The following is a 20,396-nucleotide window of genomic DNA, read 5'->3' on the forward strand; positions in this document are numbered from 1 at the left end:
AACATGGCACTGTCACTCCTTTTACTGTAGGTGGGTAAGTAGCTCCTTTAAAACTTGACTCCTGGGCATCAGAATTCTCTTGATACCGTGGCATCTCTGGAATAGACTCTTGTGGAACAGCCCCTGAAGTAAGACTGGAGCCTAGAACTTTAATCGCAGCCTCTTTAAAATCCAGGAATGTGCTTCCAGGCTTCTGCAATCTCAATAGTCGCAGCTGAGTTTTTACAAATTCGCCCCTTGCAACTTCAGTGAACTGGTCCAATAACATTTTCTCTTTGTCATGCACTTCCTCAGGGTCTGCTTGCTGAACATCTCTGAGTGCTTCCTGAAAGCTGAGGGCATAGCCCCGTAGTGACTCTCCTGGTTGTTGCTTTCGAGCAAAGAAGTGCATTTTAAGTTCTGACACTGTCCTTGTGTCAAATGTGGTAGCAAGCCTGTTGAGGATCTGGTCCACAGTCTTCTTCTCTTCAGTAGGCCAGGAAGTAACCTCTCTAAGTGCAAGCCCTTTCAACTGTCCCATCAAGATCTCCAACTTTTGCTGCTCTTTCAGCGGGTACAGACGAAACAAAGACTGCAGTAGTATCCTCATCAGTTTATTTTTGTCAATTACCATTTTAATAATCGGGTAAAGAAAATTAAGTGGATTTTTGAAAGAAAACAATACTGTCAATATACTATTAAAACAAATTAAAATGGTAAAAGTTATTGTACTTTAAGTAAAAATAAAAGAGCAAAAATATCAATCCCAGTTTTGGATTACTTTAATTAACAAAAAAAAATGCATATAGCAGAGGATAGTTTCAATCTGCCTACCTCTGGGCTATGGACCCAGCATGCTTCCATTACAGTACTCTGCTGCACATGTAATTGCAAGAGATCCTGAAGCACTCACTCATCATGGGAAAGTACCAATGTGTTTCTTCATTGGTTGATGGAAGAAACATCTTACAAAAACTCTCCAGATTATTGACTATTTAAAGTTTTTCTTGGAAACGTTCTAGATGAATGCTTATCAGCCTTTGTCAGTATGTACTTTTGCAAAGTGTCGCTGTGGCGCAATCAGTTAGTGTGTAAGGCTATTAACCAAAAGGTTGGTGGTTCAATCCCACCCAGGGACGTAATTGACCTTGTTATCAGATTTTGGTGATCTTTAAGTAGACAAGTCAAAATTTCAAAAACCCCTCTTATGGTGTAGGGTACCTGGCCTTCTCTGATGTAATCAGAGTTAGATTTGATTCAGTGATTTTATAAAAACAGCTAGGAAGCACAATTTAGCAGTGGTTTGCAGAGAAAAAGAAATATGCTGGCAAAAAAATCCAATTGAGTGATTAAACAGCTCTTCATTTTCTGGCTTTACTTTTATGCTAACAAATTTGTTCTCTGAAAAGTGTCCACAAAGCCAAATATCTGATTAACATCTTTGTAGGGATGGTTTTTCACCTATTACTAAATTAAACTTGCTTCATTGGAAAGGCAGCAAGATGCATCCTCATTTCAATATCTACTGAAATAATACAGGTTGACACCAGGAAACATTAACGCCACTGCATCCTTGCTGCTTTCTCATGTGGAAGTCTGTTTAATGTGAAAACAAGGTGATATCTAATTAGCACACAGGTAAGGAATTAAGAAAATCTTTATTTAAGGGTGAAGATGTTTCTCACAAAATCGTTGCCCCAATGCATCATTGAAATTCAAGCTGGAAAGATGATTTTAATATATCACTTGTACATTTTGTATTGCTCTTCTGGTGACAATGTAGTTTGTTTTTGTCAATTACCATTTTAATAATAGGGTAAAGAAAATTAAGTGGATTTTTGAAAGAAAACAATACTGTCAATATACTATTAAAACAAATTAAAATGGTAAAAGTTATTGTACTTTAAGTAAAAATAAAAGCTAAAATATCAATCCCAGTTTTGGATTACTTTAATGAACAAAAAAATATGCATATAGCAAAGGATAGTTTCAATCTGCCTACCTCTGGGTTATGGACCCAGCATGCTTCCATTACAGTACTCTGCTGCACATGTAAGTGCAAGAGATCCTGAAGCACTCACTCATCATGCGAAAGTACCAATGTGTTTCTTCATTGGTTGCTGGAAGAAACATCTTACAAAAACTCTCCAGATTATTGACTTTTTAAAGTTTTTCTAGGAAACGTTCTAGATGAATGCTTATTAGTCTTTGTCAGTATTTACTTTTTGCAAAGTGTCTCTGTGGCGCAATCGGTTAGTGTGTTCAGCTATTAATCAAAAGGTTGGTGGTTCAATCCCACCCAGGGACGTGATTGACCTTGTGATCAGATTTTGGTGATATTTAAGTAGACAAGTCAAAATTGCAAACCCCCTCTTATGGTGTAGGGTACCTGGCCTTCTCTGATGTAATCAGAGTTAGATTTGATTAAGTGATTTTATAAAAAAAACAGCTAGGAAGCACAATTTAGCAGTGAGTTGCAGAGAAAAAGAAAAATGCTGGCAGAAAAATCCAATTGAGTGATTAAACAGCTCTTCATTTTCTGGCTTTATTTTTATGATAACAAATTTGTTCTCTGAAAAGTGTCCACAAAGCCAAGTATCTGATTAACATCTTTGTAGGGATGGTTTTTCACCTATTACTAAATTAAACTTGCTTCATTGGAAAGGCAGCAAGATGCATCCTCATTTCAATATCTACGGAAATAATACAGGTTGACACCATGAAACATTAACGCCACTGCATCTTTGCTGTTTTCTCATGTGGAAGTCTGTTTAATGTGAAAACAAGGTGATATCTAATTAGCACACAGGTAAGGAATTAAGAAAATCTTTATTTAAGGGTGAAGATGTTTCTCACAAAATCGTTGCCCCAATGCATCATTGAAATCCAAGCTGGAAAGATGATTTTAATATATTACTTGAACATTTTATATTGCTCTTCTGGTGATAATGTAGTTTGTTTTTGTCAATTACCATTTTAATAATCGGGTAAAGAAAATTAAGTGGATTTTTGAAAGAAAACAATATTGTCAATATACTATTAAAACAAATTAAAATGGTAAAAGTTATTGTACTTTAAGTAAAAATAAAAGAGCAAAAATATCAATCCCAGTTTTGGATTACTTTAATTAACAAAAAAAAATGCATATAGCAGAGGATAGTTTCAATCTGCCTACCTCTGGGTTATGGACCCAGCATGCTTCCATTACAGTACTCTGCTGCACATGTAAGTGCAAGAGATCCTGAAGCACTCACTCATCATGGGAAAGTACCAATGTGTTTCTTCATTGGTTGATGGAAGAAACATCTTACAAAAACTCTCCACATTATTGACTTTTTAAAATGTTTCTAGGAATCGTTCTAGATGAATGCTTATTAGCCTTTGTCAGTATGGACTTTTGCAAAGTGTTGCTGTGGTGCAATCAGTTACTGTGTAAGGCTATTAACCAAAAGGTTGGTGGTTCAATCCCACCCAGGGACGTAATTGACCTCGTTATCAGATTTTGGTGATCTTTATGTAGACAAGTCAAAATTTCGAAAACCCCTGTTATGGTGTAGGGTACCTGGCCTTCTCTGATGTAATCAGAGTTAGATTTGATTCAGTGATTTTATAAAAACAGCTAGGAAGCACAATTTAGCAGTGGGTTGCAGAGAAAAAGAAATATGCTGGCAAAAAAATCCAATTGAGTGATTAAATAGCTCTTCATTTTCTGGCTTTATTTTTATGCTAACAAATTTGTTCTCTGAAAAGTGTCCACAAAGCCAAGTATCTGATTAACATCTTTGTAGGGATGGTTTTTCACCTATTACTAAATTAAACTTGCTTCATTGGAAAGGCAACAAGATGCATCCTCATTTCAATATCTACTGAAATAATACAGGTTGACACCAGGAAACATTAACGCCACTGCATCCTTGCTGCTTTCTCATGTGGAAGTCTGTTTAATGTGAAAACAAGGTGATATCTAATTAGCACACAGGTAAGGAATTAAGAAAATCTTTATTTAAGGGTGAAGATGTTTCTCACAAAATCGTTGCCCCAATGCATCATTTAAATTCAAGCTGGAAAGATGATTTTAATATATCATTTGTACATTTTGTATTGCTCTTCTGGTGACAATGTAGTTTGTTTTTGTCAATTACCATTTTAATAATCGGGTAAAGAAAATTAATTGGATTTTTGAAAGAAAACAATACTGTCAATATACTATTAAAACAAATTAAAATGGTAAAAGTTATTGTACTTTAAGTAAAAATAAAAGAGCAAAAATATCAATCCCTGTTTTGGATTACTTTAATTAACAAAAAAAAATGCATATAGCAGAGGATAGTTTCAATCTGCCTACCTCTGGGTTATGGACCCAGCATGCTTCCATTACAGTACTCTGCTGCACATGTAAGTGCAAGAGATCCTGAAGCACTCACTCATCATGGGAAAGTACCAATGTGTTTCTTCATTGGTTGATGGAAGAAACATCTTACAAAAACTCTCCACATTATTGACTTTTTAAAATGTTTCTAGGAATCGTTCTAGATGAATGCTTATTAGCCTTTGTCAGTATGGACTTTTGCAAAGTGTTGCTGTGGCGCAATCAGTTACTGTGTAAGGCTATTAACCAAAAGGTTGGTGGTTCAATCCCACCCAGGGATGTAATTGACCTTGTTATCAGATTTTGGTGATCTTTATGTAGACAAGTCAAAATTTCAAACCCCCTCTTATGGTGTAGGGTACCTGGCCTTCTCTGATGTAATCAGAGTTAGATTTGATTCAGTGATTTTATAAAAACAGCTAGGAAGCACAATTTAGCAGTGGGTTGCTGAGAAAAAGAAATATGCTGGCAAAAAAATCCAATTGAGTGATTAAACAGCTCTTCATTTTCTGGCTTTATTTTTATGCTAACAAATTTGTTCTCTGAAAAGTGTCCACAAAGCCAAGTTTCTGATTAACACATTTGTAGGGATGGTTTTTCACCTATTACTAAATTAAACTTGCTTCATTGGAAAGGCAGCAAGATGCATCCTCATTTGAATATCTACTGAAATAATACAGGTTGACACCAGGAAACATTAACGCCACTGCATCCTTGCTGCTTTCTCATGTGGAAGTCTGTTTAATGTGAAAACAAGGTGATATCTAATTAGCACACAGGTAAGGAATTAAGAAAATCTTTATTTAAGGGTGAAGATGTTTCTCACAAAATCGTTGCCCCAATGCATCATTGAAATTCAAGCTGGAAAGATGATTTTAATATATCACTTGTACATTTTGTATTGCTCTTCTGGTGACAATGTAGTTTGTTTTTGTCAATTACCATTTTAATAATCGGGTAAAGAAAATTAAGTGGATTTTTGAAAGAAAACAATACTGTCAATATACTATTAAAACAAATGAAAATGGTAAAAGTTATTGTACTTTAAGTAAAAATAAAAGAGCAAAAATATCAATCCCAGTTTTGGATTACTTTAATTAACAAAAAAAAACGCATATAGCAGAGGATAGTTTCAATCTGCCTACATCTGGGCTATGGACCCAGCATGCTTCCATTACAGTACTCTGCTGCACATGTAATTGCAAGAGATCCTGAAGTACTCACTCATCATGGGAAAGTACCAATGTGTTTCTTCATTGGTTGATGGAAGAAACATCTTACAAAAACTCTCCAGATTATTGACTATTTAAAGTTTTTCTAGGAAACGTTCTAGATGAATGCTTATTAGCCTTTGTCAGTATGTACTTTTGCAAAGTGTCGCTGTGGCGCAATCAGTTAGTGTGTACGGCTATTAACCAAAAGGTTGGTGGTTCAATCCCACCCAGGGATGTAATTGACCTTGTTATCAGATTTTGGTGATCTTTAAGTAGACAAGTCAAAATTTCAAAAACCCCTGTTATGGTGTAGGGTACCTGGCCTTCTCTGATGTAATCAGAGTTAGATTTGATTCAGTGATTTTATAAAAACAGCTAGGAAGCACAATTTAGCAGCGGTTTGCAGAGAAAAAGAAATATGCTGGCAAAAAAATCCAATTGAGTGATTAAACAGCTCTTCATTTTCTGGCTTTATTTTTATGCTAACAAATTTGTTCTCTGAAAAGTGTCCACAAAGCCAAGTATCTGATTAACATCTTTGTAGGGATGGTTTTTCACCTATTGCTAAATTAAACTTGCTTTATTGGAAAGGCAGCAAGATGCATCCTCATTTCAATATCTACTGAAATAATACAGGTTGACACCAGGAAACATTAACGCCACTGCATCCTTGCTGCTTTCTCATGTGGAAGTCTGTTTAATGTGAAAACAAGGTGATATCTAATTAGCACACAGGTAAGGAATTAAGAAAATCTTTATTTAAGGGTGAAGATGTTTCTCACAAAATCGTTGCCCCAATGCATCATTGAAATTCAAGCTGGAAAGATGATTTTAATATATCACTTGTAAATTTTGTATTGCTCTTCTGGTGACAATGTAGTTTGTTTTTGTCAATTACCATTTTAATAATAGGGTAAAGAAAATTAAGTGGATTTTTGAAAGAAAACAATACTGTCAATATACTATTAAAACAAATTAAAATGGTAAAAGTTATTGTACTTTAAGTAAAAATAAAAGAGCAAAAATATCAATCCCAGTTTTGGATTACTTTAATTAACAAAAAAAAAAATGCATATAGCAGAGGATAGTTTCAATCTGCCTACCTCTGGGTTAAGGGGCCCAGCATGCTTCCATTGCAGTACTCTGCTGCACATGTAAGTGCAAGAGATTCTGAAGCACTCACTCATCATGGGAAAGTACCAATGTGTTTCTTCATTGGTTGATGGAAGAAACATCTTACAAAAACTCTCCAGATTATTGACTTTTTAAAGTTTTCTAGGAAACGTTCTAGATGAATGCTTATTAGCCTTTGTCAGTATGTACTTTTACAAAGTGTCTCTGTGGTGCAATCGGTTAGTGTGTTTGGTTATTAACCAAAGGGTTGGTGGTTCAATCCCACCCAGGGATGTTATTGACCTTGTCATCAGATTTTGGTGATCTTTAAGTAGACAAGTCAAAATTTCAAACCCCCTCTTATGGTGTAGGGTACCTGGCCTACTCTGATGTAATCAGAGTTAGATTTGATTAAGTGATTTTATCAAAAAACAGCTAGGAAGCACAATTTAGCAGTGGTTTGCAGAGAAAATGAAATATGCTGGCAGAAAAATCCAATTGAGTGATTAAACAGCTCTTCATTTTCTGGCTTTATTTTTATGCTAACTAATTTATTCTCTGAAAAGTGTCCACAAAGCCAAGTATCGGATTAACATCTTTGTAGGGATGGTTTTTCACCTATTACTAAATTAAACTTGCTTCATTGGAAAGGCAGCAAGATGCATCCTCATTTCAATATCTACTGAAATAATACAGGTTGACACCAGGAAACATTAACGCCACTGCATCCTTGCTGCTTTCTCATGTGGAAGTCTGTTTAATGTGAAAAAAAGGTGATATCTAATTAGCACACAGGTAAGGAATTAAGAAAATCTTTATTTAAGGGTGAAGATGTTTCTCACAAAATCGTTGCCCCAATGCATCATTTAAATTCAAGCTGGAAAGATGATTTTAATATATCATTTGTACATTTTGTATTGCTCTTCTGGTGACAATGTAGTTTGTTTTTGTCAATTACCATTTTAATAATCGGGTAAAGAAAATTAATTGGATTTTTGAAAGAAAACAATACTGTCAATATACTATTAAAACAAATTAAAATGGTAAAAGTTATTGTACTTTAAGTAAAAATAAAAGAGCAAAAATATCAATCCCTGTTTTGGATTACTTTAATTAACAAAAAAAAATGCATATAGCAGAGGATAGTTTCAATCTGCCTACCTCTGGGTTATGGACCCAGCATGCTTCCATTACAGTACTCTGCTGCACATGTAAGTGCAAGAGATCCTGAAGCACTCACTCATCATGGGAAAGTACCAATGTGTTTCTTCATTGGTTGATGGAAGGAACATCTTACAAAAACTCTCCACATTATTGACTTTTTAAAATGTTTCTAGGAATCGTTCTAGATGAATGCTTATTAGCCTTTGTCAGTATGGACTTTTGCAAAGTGTTGCTGTGGCGCAATCAGTTACTGTGTAAGGCTATTAACCAAAAGGTTGGTGGTTCAATCCCACCCAGGGATGTAATTGACCTTGTTATCAGATTTTGGTGATCTTTATGTAGACAAGTCAAAATTTCAAACCCCCCCTTATGGTGTAGGGTACCTGGCCTTCTCTGATGTAATCAGAGTTAGATTTGATTCAGTGATTTTATAAAAACAGCTAGGAAGCACAATTTAGCAGTGGGTTGCTGAGAAAAAGAAATATGCTGGCAAAAAAATCCAATTGAGTGATTAAACAGCTCTTCATTTTCTGGCTTTATTTTTATGCTAACAAATTTGTTCTCTGAAAAGTGTCCACAAAGCCAAGTTTCTGATTAACACATTTGTAGGGATGGTTTTTCACCTATTACTAAATTAAACTTGCTTCATTGGAAAGGCAGCAAGATGCATCCTCATTTGAATATCTACTGAAATAATACAGGTTGACACCAGGAAACATTAACGCCACTGCATCCTTGCTGCTTTCTCATGTGGAAGTCTGTTTAATGTGAAAACAAGGTGATATCTAATTAGCACACAGGTAAGGAATTAAGAAAATCTTTATTTAAGGGTGAAGATGTTTCTCACAAAATCGTTGCCCCAATGCATCATTGAAATTCAAGCTGGAAAGATGATTTTAATATATCACTTGTACATTTTGTATTGCTCTTCTGGTGACAATGTAGTTTGTTTTTGTCAATTACCATTTTAATAATCGGGTAAAGAAAATTAAGTGGATTTTTGAAAGAAAACAATACTGTCAATATACTATTAAAACAAATGAAAATGGTAAAAGTTATTGTACTTTAAGTAAAAATAAAAGAGCAAAAATATCAATCCCAGTTTTGGATTACTTTAATTAACAAAAAAAAACGCATATAGCAGAGGATAGTTTCAATCTGCCTACATCTGGGCTATGGACCCAGCATGCTTCCATTACAGTACTCTGCTGCACATGTAATTGCAAGAGATCCTGAAGTACTCACTCATCATGGGAAAGTACCAATGTGTTTCTTCATTGGTTGATGGAAGAAACATCTTACAAAAACTCTCCAGATTATTGACTATTTAAAGTTTTTCTAGGAAACGTTCTAGATGAATGCTTATTAGCCTTTGTCAGTATGTACTTTTGCAAAGTGTCGCTGTGGCGCAATCAGTTAGTGTGTACGGCTATTAACCAAAAGGTTGGTGGTTCAATCCCACCCAGGGATGTAATTGACCTTGTTATCAGATTTTGGTTATCTTTAAGTAGACAAGTCAAAATTTAAAAAACCCCTGTTATGGTGTAGGGTACCTGGCCTTCTCTGATGTAATCAGAGTTAGATTTGATTCAGTGATTTTATAAAAACAGCTAGGAAGCACAATTTAGCAGCGGTTTGCAGAGAAAAAGAAATATGCTGGCAGAAAAATCCAATTGAGTGATTAAACAGCTCTTCATTTTCTGGCTTTATTTTTATGCTAACTAATTTATTCTCTGAAAAGTGTCCACAAAGCCAAGTATCGGATTAACATCTTTGTAGGGATGGTTTTTCACCTATTACTAAATTAAACTTGCTTCATTGGAAAGGCAGCAAGATGCATCCTCATTTCAATATCTACTGAAATAATACAGGTTGACACCAGGAAACATTAACGCCACTGCATCCTTGCTGCTTTCTCATGTGGAAGTCTGTTTAATGTGAAAAAAAGGTGATATCTAATTAGCACACAGGTAAGGAATTAAGAAAATCTTTATTTAAGGGTAAGATGTTTCTCACAAAATCGTTGCCCCAATGCATCATTGAAATTCAAGCTGGAAAGATGATTTTAATATATCACTTGTACATTTTGTATTGCTCTTCTGGTGACAATGTAGTTTGTTTTTGTCAATTACCATTTTAATAATCGGGTAAAGAAAATTAAGTGGATTTTTGAAAGAAAACAATACTGTCTATATACTATTAAAACAAATTAAAAAGGTAAAAGTTATTGTACTTTAAGTAAAATAAAAAGAGCAAAAATATCAATCCCAGTTTTGGATTACTTTAATTAACAAAAAAAAAATGCATATAGCAGAGGATAATTTCAATCTGCCTACCTCTGGGTTATGGACCCAGCATGCTTCCATTACAGTACTCTGCTGCACATGTAAGTGCAAGAGATCCTGAAGCACTCACTCATCATGGGAAAGTACCAATGTGTTTCTTCATTGGTTGATGGAAGAAACATCTTACAAAAACTCTCCAGATTATTGACTATTTAAAGTTTTTCTAGGAAACGTTCTAGATGAATGCTTATTAGCCTTTGTCAGTATGTACTTTCACAAAGTGTCGCTGTAGCGCAATCAGTTAGTGTGTACGGCTATTAACCAAAAAGTTGGTGGTTCAATCCCACCCAGGGACGTAATTGACCTTGTGATCAGATTTTGGTGATATTTAAGTAGACAAGTCAAAATTTCAAACCCTCTCTTATGGTGTAGGGTACCTGGCCTACTCTGATGTAATCAGTTAGATTTGATTAAGTGATTTTATAAAAAAAACAGCTAGGAAGCACAATTTAGCAGTGGGTTGCAGAGAAAAAGAAATATGCTGGCAGAAAAATCCAATTGAGTGATTAAACAGCTCTTCATTTTCTGGCTTTATTTTTATGCTAACAAATTTGTTCTCTGAAAAGAGTCCACAAAGCCAAGTATCTGATTAACACCTTTGTAGGGATGGTTTTTCACCTATTACTAAATTAAACATGCTTCATTGGGAGCACATGGAAAAGAGTACAAACCATGTTTATAGCAAGGGGAAGCCTGGTGAGAAATCTGCTTTCTTTCTTTCAAATTGGGTGCTCACTTTGAGCTGAATGAGGACTGCTGGCATGGCACTCAGGCGACAGGTGGAATCTTGGTCATGTTCTGGTTTCTCTTCAGAACGAACAAATCTTTCGCCTTTTACTAAAGATTTCCGTGGAGAGGAGCAAAACTGAGTTTTATCTCAATTTTTGCATGCCCCATCTTATTGGGGTTTTATTTTATCGGTTTAAAGATAGAACGAGTGTGCTTTAATGTAAGCTCATTTGCATAGAAATGACAGTAAATGTTTGTTTCTTTTCAAACAGAACTTTCTTGACCACACTAATTGCTTGAAAGATCTGGGAGCACATGGAAAAGAGTACAAACCATGTTTATAGCAAGGGGAAGCCTGGTGAGAAATCTGCTTTCTTTCATTCAAATTGGGTGCTCACTTTCAGCTGAATGAGAACTGCTGGCATGGCACTCAGGCGACAGGTGGAATCTTGGTCATGCTCTGGTTTCTCTTCAGAACTAACAAATATTTCGCCTTTTATTAAAGATTTCCGTGGAGAGGAGCAAAACTGAGTTTTATCTCAATTTTTGCATGCCCCATATTATTGGGGTTTCTTTTATCAGTTTAAAGACAGAACGAGTGTGCTTTCTTGTTAGCTTTAATGTAAGTTTATTTGCATAACAATGACAGTAAATGTTGTTTCTTTTCAAACAGAACTTTCTTGACCATGCTACTTGCTTAAAGGTCTGGGAGCACATGGAAAACAGTACAAACCATGCAGTATCACAAGAGCCTTTATTTGATCTTTCATGAAGATAGAGCAGAATTGAGGACACGTCAACAATTTCTGCCGAAGGTGGTTCATCTTTCCACATGGTGCCTTTGGCCACTGACACCTTCGTTGAGTCAAAGTCTCTGGCTGTGGTCAGAACTTTGAAAATGTATGTCACCAGAACGGTTCAGATTAGGAAAACAGAGGCTCTGTTTGTCCTGTATGCTCCCAACAGGATTTGGTGTCCTGCTTCCATGCAGACCATTATGCGCTGGATCTGTGGTAAGATTCAGCATGCTCGTTCCACGGCAGGATTGCCGTTACTGAAGTAGGTGAAGACCCATTCTACTAGAAAGGTGGGTTCATCCTTGGCAGCTGGTCGGGGAGTCTCGGCATTGCAACTTTGCCGAGCAGCTATTTAGTAAACACTTTTGCTAAGTTTTACAAGTTTGATACCTTGGCTGATGATAACCTTAAGTTGGGTCATTCGGTGCTGCAGAGTCGTACGCACTCTCCCACCCGTTCAGGAGCTTTGGTATAACCCCATGGTTCTTAATGTGACCCCAGCATCCTCTAGGTCGTATGAGAAAATAGGATTTTAATACCTACCGGTAAATCCTTTTCTCTTAGTCTGTAGAGGATGCTGGGCACCCGTCCCAGTCCATACTGTGTCTGCAGTTATTACTTGTGGTTATACACATGTTGTGTTATGGTTCTGGTCAGCTTTTTGCTGCAATTGTTCATGCCGTTGGCTTGTGTTCTGTTGAATGCCACGTTCTGCGGCATGTTTAAGGTGTGAGCTGGTAAGATGCTCACCTTAGTTTAACAATAAATCCTTTCCTCGAAATGTCCGTCTCCCTGGGCACAGTTCCTATAACTGGAGTCTGGAGGAGGGGCATAGAGGGAGGAGCCAGTTCACACCCTTTGAAAGTCTTAAAGTGCCCATGTCTCTTGCGGATCCCGTCTATACCCCATGGTTCTTAATGTGACCCCAGCATCCTCTACGGACTAAGAGAAAAGAATGCCCTTGCGCACTATCCTGACTTCTCCTCCCGTCTGCTTACTTTGTGCCTTCCAACGCACAATGCGAACTACAGGTGGTGCTGCAGGGCCCACACCCTTTTACTTGCCTTACAGAACAGCTCTGGAGCTGTTACAGTGCCCAGCTGCTGCAAGAAATCAGCTTGAATGCTTCAGGGGATGGGGCATGGCCAACATGAGCCCCACACCAAAGGAGGGTGGGGGTGTTTAATGTGAACTAGGGGTCATCCAAGCACTGCAAAAGGCCGCCATGCCCTGCATGCCCCTTTTCTCTTTTCATATGCAGATGAGGGTTCCAGTCAACTTTGGCCCACTGCTTGGATAACATCACCGTATGCAAATCCGTCTGCTGCAGACCTTCCCCCAGGAATGCTTGTACTAGTTGTTGCATATGGCGCTTCAGTATTAGGCAGCCTTCCGCCCTCCCATGTTCATCTGAAAAGATGTGGTCTCCCTGCAGTTGTTGTCCCCAGACGAGAGTTCTCTTGTGCTTCCTCAGTTGAATCTCCTTAACTTGACGGGGGAGGTGCTGCCCGAGCAGCCCTCCCCAGCCCTATCCCAACTCATATTTATTTTGCATATGAGATCTCTTGATCATGAAGATTGTTCTCACAGGGTGAGGTTCATCCATTATATTTTAAAATAGGAAGGTACGAATTACATATTTGAATTGCATCTATGTGCTGGATTCAAATGTCCCCCCCCCCTTCCTTTCTCAATTGTGCCCGTCAGCAGCTATTCTAAGGTTGCTGCCAATGGGTGTGACACATTAATTTCTTCTGTGGGGTACACTGGACTCCACAAGGATTCACATTGGGGTGTAGAGTAGGATCTTGATCTGAGGCACCAACCGGCTCAAAGCTTTTGACTGTTCCCAAGAAGCTCAGTGCATTCTCCTCTATAACCCCGCTTCCATGAACAGGGAGCTCAGTTTGTAGTTGGTGCCTTCAGTAGCAGGCCAATTAACAGGGGCCTGCCTCAGGCAGCCTATTCTTAGCTATTAATTTTGACAAGAAAAGAAGAACTTGTTTTATGAGAATCTACAAGGGCTGCAGCAGGCTAGGTCTAATAGACATCTTTACTGCAGCTTCATCACTCCCAGCGGCGCTGTATACTCCCGTGCCCTGGTTGCTGGGTCACTGCAGCGGAGGCTCCGGTTTCATCCTAAGGTCAGTCACACACACACCACCCTTCCGGATCACGAGGCCGCTGCTGAAGGGGAGCGAGGCCGTAGGGGGTGGGCCGTGTGCGCACTGCGGTGGACACTGATTACTGGGCAGCCGCTCCACTAGCCACCAGGTACAGTTAAGGAGCACAGGTCTGGGGGTTTTTCTCCTATATTAACCCAATTTTGTACTGCCCGCAGCGCATTGTGATAGGTAATAGGGCCTGATTCAGGTTGGATTGCAATCACAATAAGCGATCCAACTGCAAAAATTGCTAAGAGCATACGCATGTGCCTGCATTTTCTGCGGCACCCCGCAGAGAATGTGATCGCCTCTGCCTGTCAATCGGGGCGGGGAAGGGGGGGAGAGGTGGGTCAGCAACACTCCATTTCCAAGTCAGGGATGGAGCGGTGCGGGGGCAAGGCTTCAAAATGGGGTCTGCAACGGAGGAGACACAGGGGGCGTGGTCACAGCGACTGTATGACATCACATTCAGCCGCTGTGATCACAAAAATGGTGGCGGCTTCCTGCGCGCACATACAGTCTGCACCAGCAGGAGCCTACACCATTTTTTATGATCACGCTGAACTGCAGTGCGACTGCAATTACAGCATGGTCAAGAAGGGAGGCGTCATGCTGGGTGGCCATGCCCTGTCACTTTGCAGGAGCCAGCACCGCTCACACACTAGTCCCCGGGTGCAGCCCCCAACCCCCGGGACACCCGGAGCAACAAAATGTAGATTCAGGCCACCAGGCCACGCCCCTACCTATGAAACCATGCCTCCTTTTTACCATTGCACTGCTTATCTGCGCGCACTGCATTACAATCTCCCTCGCCACCTCTCTGGGTGTCACCAGTGATAGTGACACCTCTGCCATGCTTGTAGCAGCTGGTCCTAAGATCTACGCCTCAAACCCTGAGTGTTTGCCCTTGTGACTTGTTGATCATCATAGCGAAGCAGATGCTTACAGAAAACTGCAGGGGCTTAGATTGAAAATAAAAAAATTGATAGGGTATAAGGTAGAGAGGAGCGGGTTCGGTTCTCCGAGAACCGAATTCCCCACGAACTCCACGTGGTTTACACTGGTCCGAGGCAGGCTCGGTTGTTCCCGCCTGACTCGGAAAACCTGAACAAGGGAAAATGTCATCATCCCGCTGTCGGATTCTCGCGAGATTCGGATTCCATATAAAGAGCTGCGCGTTGCTGCCATTTTTACTCGTGCATTGAAGAGAGAGCGGAGAGGACGTGGCTATGTTCTCTCAGTGGAAATCTCAATATCAGTGCTCAGTATCAGTGGTTACTTATTGCTGCTCAGTAATACTAGTAGTGTGTCTCTCCTGCTCAGTGTCAGTTCTCAGTAGTATCCTCATCAGTGCTCAGTATCACTGTTCATTGTCTTGTGCTGCATTGTGTTGCTCAGCATAATACAGTACATTACTAATAGTCCAGTGCTGCATCTTGCTGCTCAGTGTCAGTTCTAGTATCCTCATCAGTGCTCACTATCACTGCTCATTGCATTGTGGTGTTCTGTATACTACAATAACATAGTAATATAGTAACATAGTTTTTGAGGTTGAATAGAGGCAAATTGCCCATCGTGTTCAACCTGTTTTAAGTTGTGATGATTCTACATACTTGCTGAATAATGTTTTATGACTAGTTAGCTACTATAACTCATGTTACCCCCGGATTAACCATGTTGATATTTTAAGTATTATAACCTTGGATAGCTTTTTCATTCAGAAATGTATCCATTCCTTTTTTAAATCCAATTACAGAGTCCGCCATTACCACCTTCCCTGGCAGGGAATTCCACATCCTGATTGCCCTAACAGTGAAGAAACCTTTCCTCCATTGCGTTCTGAACTTTCCTCCAGTCGCAGCGAGTGACCACGTGTTCTTTTAATAAATAATTCCTCTGATAACTCTTTGTTATGTATCTTTACATATTTGAAGATATTAATAATATCTCCTCTTAGGCACCTCTTTTCTAGTGTATAAATATTCAGCCTAGTAAGTCTTTCCTTATAGTCCAGTACTTTAAGGCCTTTAATCAATTTAGTCTTCAGGATCTCTGACACTTCCATGAGCAGCAGAGTAGTGCAATGGAAGCATGCTGGGCCCATAACCCAGAGGTCGATTGATCGAAACTATCCTCTGCTATGTGCACTTTTTTTTTTATAATTAAAGTAATCAAAAACTGGGATTGATATTTTGGCACTTTTATTTTTACTTAAAGTACAATAACTTTTATCATTTTAATTTGTTTTAATAGTATATTGACAGCATTGTTTTCTTTAAAAAATCCACTTAATTTTCTTTACCCTATTACTGAAATGGTAATTGACAAAAACAAACTACATTGTCACCAGAAGAGCAATGCAAAATGTACAAGTGATATATGAAAATCATCTTCCATCTTGAATTTCAATGATGCATTGGGACAACAATTTGTGAGAAACATCTTCACCCATAAAGAAAGATTTTCTTAATTCCTTACCTGTGTGCTGATTAGATATCACCTTGTTTTCACATTAAACAGACTTCCCCATGAGGAAGCAGCAAGGATGCAGTGACGTTTCCTGGTGTCAACCTGTATTATTTCAGTAGACATTGAAATGAGGATGCATCTTTGATGCCTTTCCAATGAAGCAAGTTTAATTCAGTAATAGGTGAAAAACCATTCCTACAAAGGTGTTAATCAGAGACTTGGCTTTGTGGACACTTTTCAGAGAGCAAATTTGTTAGCATAAACATAAAATCAGAAAATTAAGAGCTGTTTAATCACTCAATTGGACTTTTCTGCCAGCATAATTTTTTTTCTCTGCAACTCACTGCTAAATTGTGCTTCCTAGCTGTTTTTTTATAAAATCACTTAATCAAATCTAACTCTGATTACATCAGAGAAGGCCAGGTACCCTACACCATAAGGGAGGTTTCTGAAATTTTGACTTGTCTACTTAAAGATCACCAAAATCTGATTACAAGGTCAATTACATCCCTGGGTGGGATTGAACCACCAACCTTTTGGTTAATAGCCAAACATGCTAACCGATTGCGCCACAGAGACACCTTGCGAAAGTCAATACTGACAAAGGCTAATAAGCATTCATCTAGAACGTTTCCTAGAAAAACTTTAAAAAGTCAATAATCTGGAGAATTTTTGTAAGAAACACATTGGTACTTTCCCATGATGAGTGAGTGCTTCAGGATTTCTTGCACTTACATGGGCTATTAACCAAAAGGTTGGTGGTTCAATCCCACCCAGGGATGTAATTGACCTTGTCATCAGATTTTGGTGATCTTTAAGTAGACAAGTCAAAATTTCAAACCCCCTCTTATGGTGTAGGGTACCTGGCCTTCTCTGATGTAATCAGAGTTAGATTTAATTAAGTGATTTTATAAAAAACAGCTAGGAAGCACAATTTAGCAGTGGGTTGCAGAGAAAAAAATAACATTTTAAACCTACCGGTAATTTTTTTTTCTCGTAGTCCGTAGAGGATGATGGGGACTCCGTAAGGACCATGGGGGATAGACGGGCTCCGCAGCAGACATGGGCACTTTAAGAAAGACTTTAGATCTGGGTGTGCACTGGCTCCTCCCTCTATGCCCCTCCTCCATACCTCAGTTAGAGAAACTGTGCCCAGAGGAGACGGACAGTACGAGGAAAGGATTTTTGTTAATCCAAGGTCAAGATTCATACCAGCCACACCAATCACACCGTATAACTTGTGATATACTACCCAGTTAACAGTATGAAAACAACATAGCATCAGTCCAAGACCGATGAAAACTAACATATAACCCTTATGTAAGCAATAACTATATACAAGTCTTGCAGAAGTAGACCGCACTTGGGACGGGCACCCAGCATCCTCTACGGACAACGAGAAAAAGATTTACCGGTAGGTTTAAAATCTTATTTTCTCTTACGTCCTAGAGGATGCTGGGGACTCCGTAAGGACCATGGGGATTATACCAAAGCTCCCAAACGGGCAGGAGAGTGCGGATGACTTTGCAGCACCGATTGAGCAAACAGGAGGTCCTCCTCAGCCAGGGTATCAAACTTATAGAACTTTGCAAAGGTGTTTGAACCAACTTTGACCCACTGCTTGGATGACATCACCATATGCAAATCCATCTGCGGCAGGCCTTCCCCCAGGAATGCTTGCACTAGTTGTTGCATTTGGTTTGTTGTTTGGGGGTGCTTCAGTATTAGGCAGCCTTCTGCCCTCCCATGTTCATCTGAAAATATGTGTTCTCCCTGCAGTTGTTGTCCCCAGATGAGAGTTCCCTTGTGCTGCCTCAGTTGAATCTCCTTTACTTGACAGAGATGTGCCTGAGCAGCGGCCCTCCCCAGCCCTATCCCAAATCATACTTATTTTGCATAGGAGATACCATGGTCATGAAGATTGTTCTCCCAGGGTTAGGTTAATTCATTGCATTCTGGGTATGCTGACCCCTGTGATTTCCCCAAATGTGGGAAACTCAACTGCATTATTTGTGGTAGTGGGGGACTGTGTTTGTGCTTTCCTCTGGTCAGCTCTGGTAAAAGTCAGATTTCTTTGTCTCAGATCTTCCTCTAGCCTTGTTCTTCTTTCGAGAGTTCCCTTGTGCTGCCTCAGTTGGATCTCCTTCACTTGACAGGGGGGTGCCCGAGCAGCGACCCTCCCCAGCTCTAGCCCAACTCCTACTTACCTGCCAGGTGAGATACTATGATCATGAAGATGCTTCTCCCAGGGCAAGGCTCACCCATTGCACTCTGGGTGTGCTGCCCCTGCGATTTCCCCAAATGTGGGAAACTTGACTGCATAATTTGTGTTTCCCCTGGTCGGCTCTCATATAATTCAGATCTCTTTGTCTCAGGTCTCTCTCCAGCCTAGTTTGCTGTCTGTTTCCACTTCTTTTTTCTTGAGCCCCTCCCTTCTATACCCTTGTGCACTATCCTGACTTCTCCCGTCTGCTTACTTTGTGCCTTCCAACGCACAATACAAACTACAGGTAGTGCTGCAGGGCCCACACCCTTTTACTTGCTTTACAGAGCAGCTCTGGAGCTGTTACAGTGCCCAGCTGCTGCAAGAAATCAGCTTGAATGCTTCAGGGGCTGGGGCATAGCCAACATGAGCCCCACACCGAAGGAGGGTGGAGGTGTTTAATGCGAACTAGGGGTCATCCAAGCGCCGCAAAAGGCCGCCATGCCCTGCACACCCCTTTATTCTTTTCATATGCAGACGAGGGTTGAAGCCAACTTTGACCCACTGCTTGGATGACATCACCATATTCAAATCCATCTGCTGCAGGCCTTCCCCCAGGAATGCTTGCACTAGTTGTTGCATTTGGTTTGTTGTTTGGGGGTGCTTCAGTATTAGGCAGCCTTCTGCCCTCCCATGTTCATCTGAAAATATGTGTTCTCCCTGCAGTTGTTGTCCCCAGATGAGAGTTCCCTTGTGCTGCCTCAGTTGAATCTCCTTTACTTGACAGAGATGTGCCTGAGCAGCGGCCCTCCCCAGCCCTATCCCAAATCATACTTATTTTGCATAGGAGATACCATGGTCATGAAGATTGTTCTCCCAGGGTTAGGTTAATTCATTGCATTCTGGGTATGCTGACCCCTGTGATTTCCCCAAATGTGGGAAACTCAACTGCATTATTTGTGGTAGTGGGGGACTGTGTTTGTGCTTTCCTCTGGTCAGCTCTGGTAAAAGTCAGATTTCTTTGTCTCAGATCTTCCTCTAGCCTTGTTCTTCTTTCGAGAGTTCCCTTGTGCTGCCTCAGTTGGATCTCCTTCACTTGACAGGGGGGTGCCCGAGCAGCGACCCTCCCCAGCTCTAGCCCAACTCCTACTTACCTGCCAGGTGAGATACTATGATCATGAAGATGCTTCTCCCACTGCAAGGCTCACCCATTGCACTCTGGCTGTGCTGCCCCTGCGATTTCCCCAAATGTGGGAAACTTGACTGCATAATTTGTGTTTCCCCTGGTCGGCTCTCATATAATTCAGATCTCTTTGTCTCAGGTCTCTCTCCAGCCTAGTTTGCTGTCTGTTTCCACTTCTTTTTTCTTGAGCCCCTCCCTTCTATACCCTTGTGCACTATCCTGACTTCTCCCATCTGCTTACTTTGTGCCTTCCAACGCACAATGCAAACTACAGGTAGTGCTGCAGGGCCCACACCCTTTTACTTGCTTTACAGAGCAGCTCTGGAGCTGTTACAGTGCCCAGCTGCTGCAAGAAATCAGCTTGAATGCTTCAGGGGCTGGGGCATAGCCAACATGAGCCCCACACCGAAGGAGGGTAGAGGTGTTTAATGCGAACTAGGGGTCATCCAAGCGCCGCAAAAGGCCGCCATGCCCTGCACACCCCTTTTTTCTTTTCATATGCAGACGAGGGTTGAAGCCAACTTTGACCCACTGCTTGGATGACATCACCATATGCAAATCCATCTGCTGCAGGCCTTCCCCCAGGAATGCTTGCACTAGTAGTTGCATTTGGTTCGTTGTTTGGGGGTGCTTCAGTTTTAGGCAGCCTTCTGCCCTCCCATGTTC

General features: G+C 40.1%; 5 non-coding genes and 2 pseudogenes across 5 annotated transcripts; 6 read left to right on the forward strand and 1 right to left on the reverse strand.

Annotated features, from left to right (window-relative positions):
• The first annotated feature begins 10,977 nt into the window (after positions 1-10,977).
• LOC135032913 (U5 spliceosomal RNA) lies at positions 10,978-11,093 on the forward strand. The gene has a single exon (XR_010228377.1). It is a non-coding gene; the product is annotated as a U5 spliceosomal RNA (small nuclear RNA).
• A 275-nt stretch (positions 11,094-11,368) lies between these two features.
• LOC135032916 (U5 spliceosomal RNA) lies at positions 11,369-11,484 on the forward strand. Its single transcript, XR_010228380.1, has one exon. It is a non-coding gene; the product is annotated as a U5 spliceosomal RNA (small nuclear RNA).
• A 5,365-nt stretch (positions 11,485-16,849) lies between these two features.
• On the reverse strand, positions 16,850-16,923 carry TRNAN-AUU (transfer RNA asparagine (anticodon AUU)). Its single transcript has one exon. It is a non-coding gene; the product is annotated as a tRNA-Asn (tRNA).
• A 1,304-nt stretch (positions 16,924-18,227) lies between these two features.
• Positions 18,228-18,391, forward strand: LOC135032884 (U1 spliceosomal RNA). The gene has a single exon (XR_010228356.1). It is a non-coding gene; the product is annotated as a U1 spliceosomal RNA (small nuclear RNA).
• Positions 18,392-18,543: 152 nt separating this feature from the next.
• LOC135032864 (U1 spliceosomal RNA) lies at positions 18,544-18,685 on the forward strand (annotated as a pseudogene).
• A 692-nt stretch (positions 18,686-19,377) lies between these two features.
• Positions 19,378-19,541, forward strand: LOC135032895 (U1 spliceosomal RNA). The gene has a single exon (XR_010228365.1). It is a non-coding gene; the product is annotated as a U1 spliceosomal RNA (small nuclear RNA).
• Positions 19,542-19,693: 152 nt separating this feature from the next.
• LOC135032909 (U1 spliceosomal RNA) lies at positions 19,694-19,835 on the forward strand (annotated as a pseudogene).
• The last annotated feature ends 561 nt before the right edge of the window (positions 19,836-20,396 follow it).

Source organism: Pseudophryne corroboree, unplaced genomic scaffold (assembly GCF_028390025.1).
Source record: "Pseudophryne corroboree isolate aPseCor3 unplaced genomic scaffold, aPseCor3.hap2 scaffold_555, whole genome shotgun sequence".
NCBI classification, from domain to species: Eukaryota; Metazoa; Chordata; class Amphibia; order Anura; family Myobatrachidae; genus Pseudophryne; species Pseudophryne corroboree.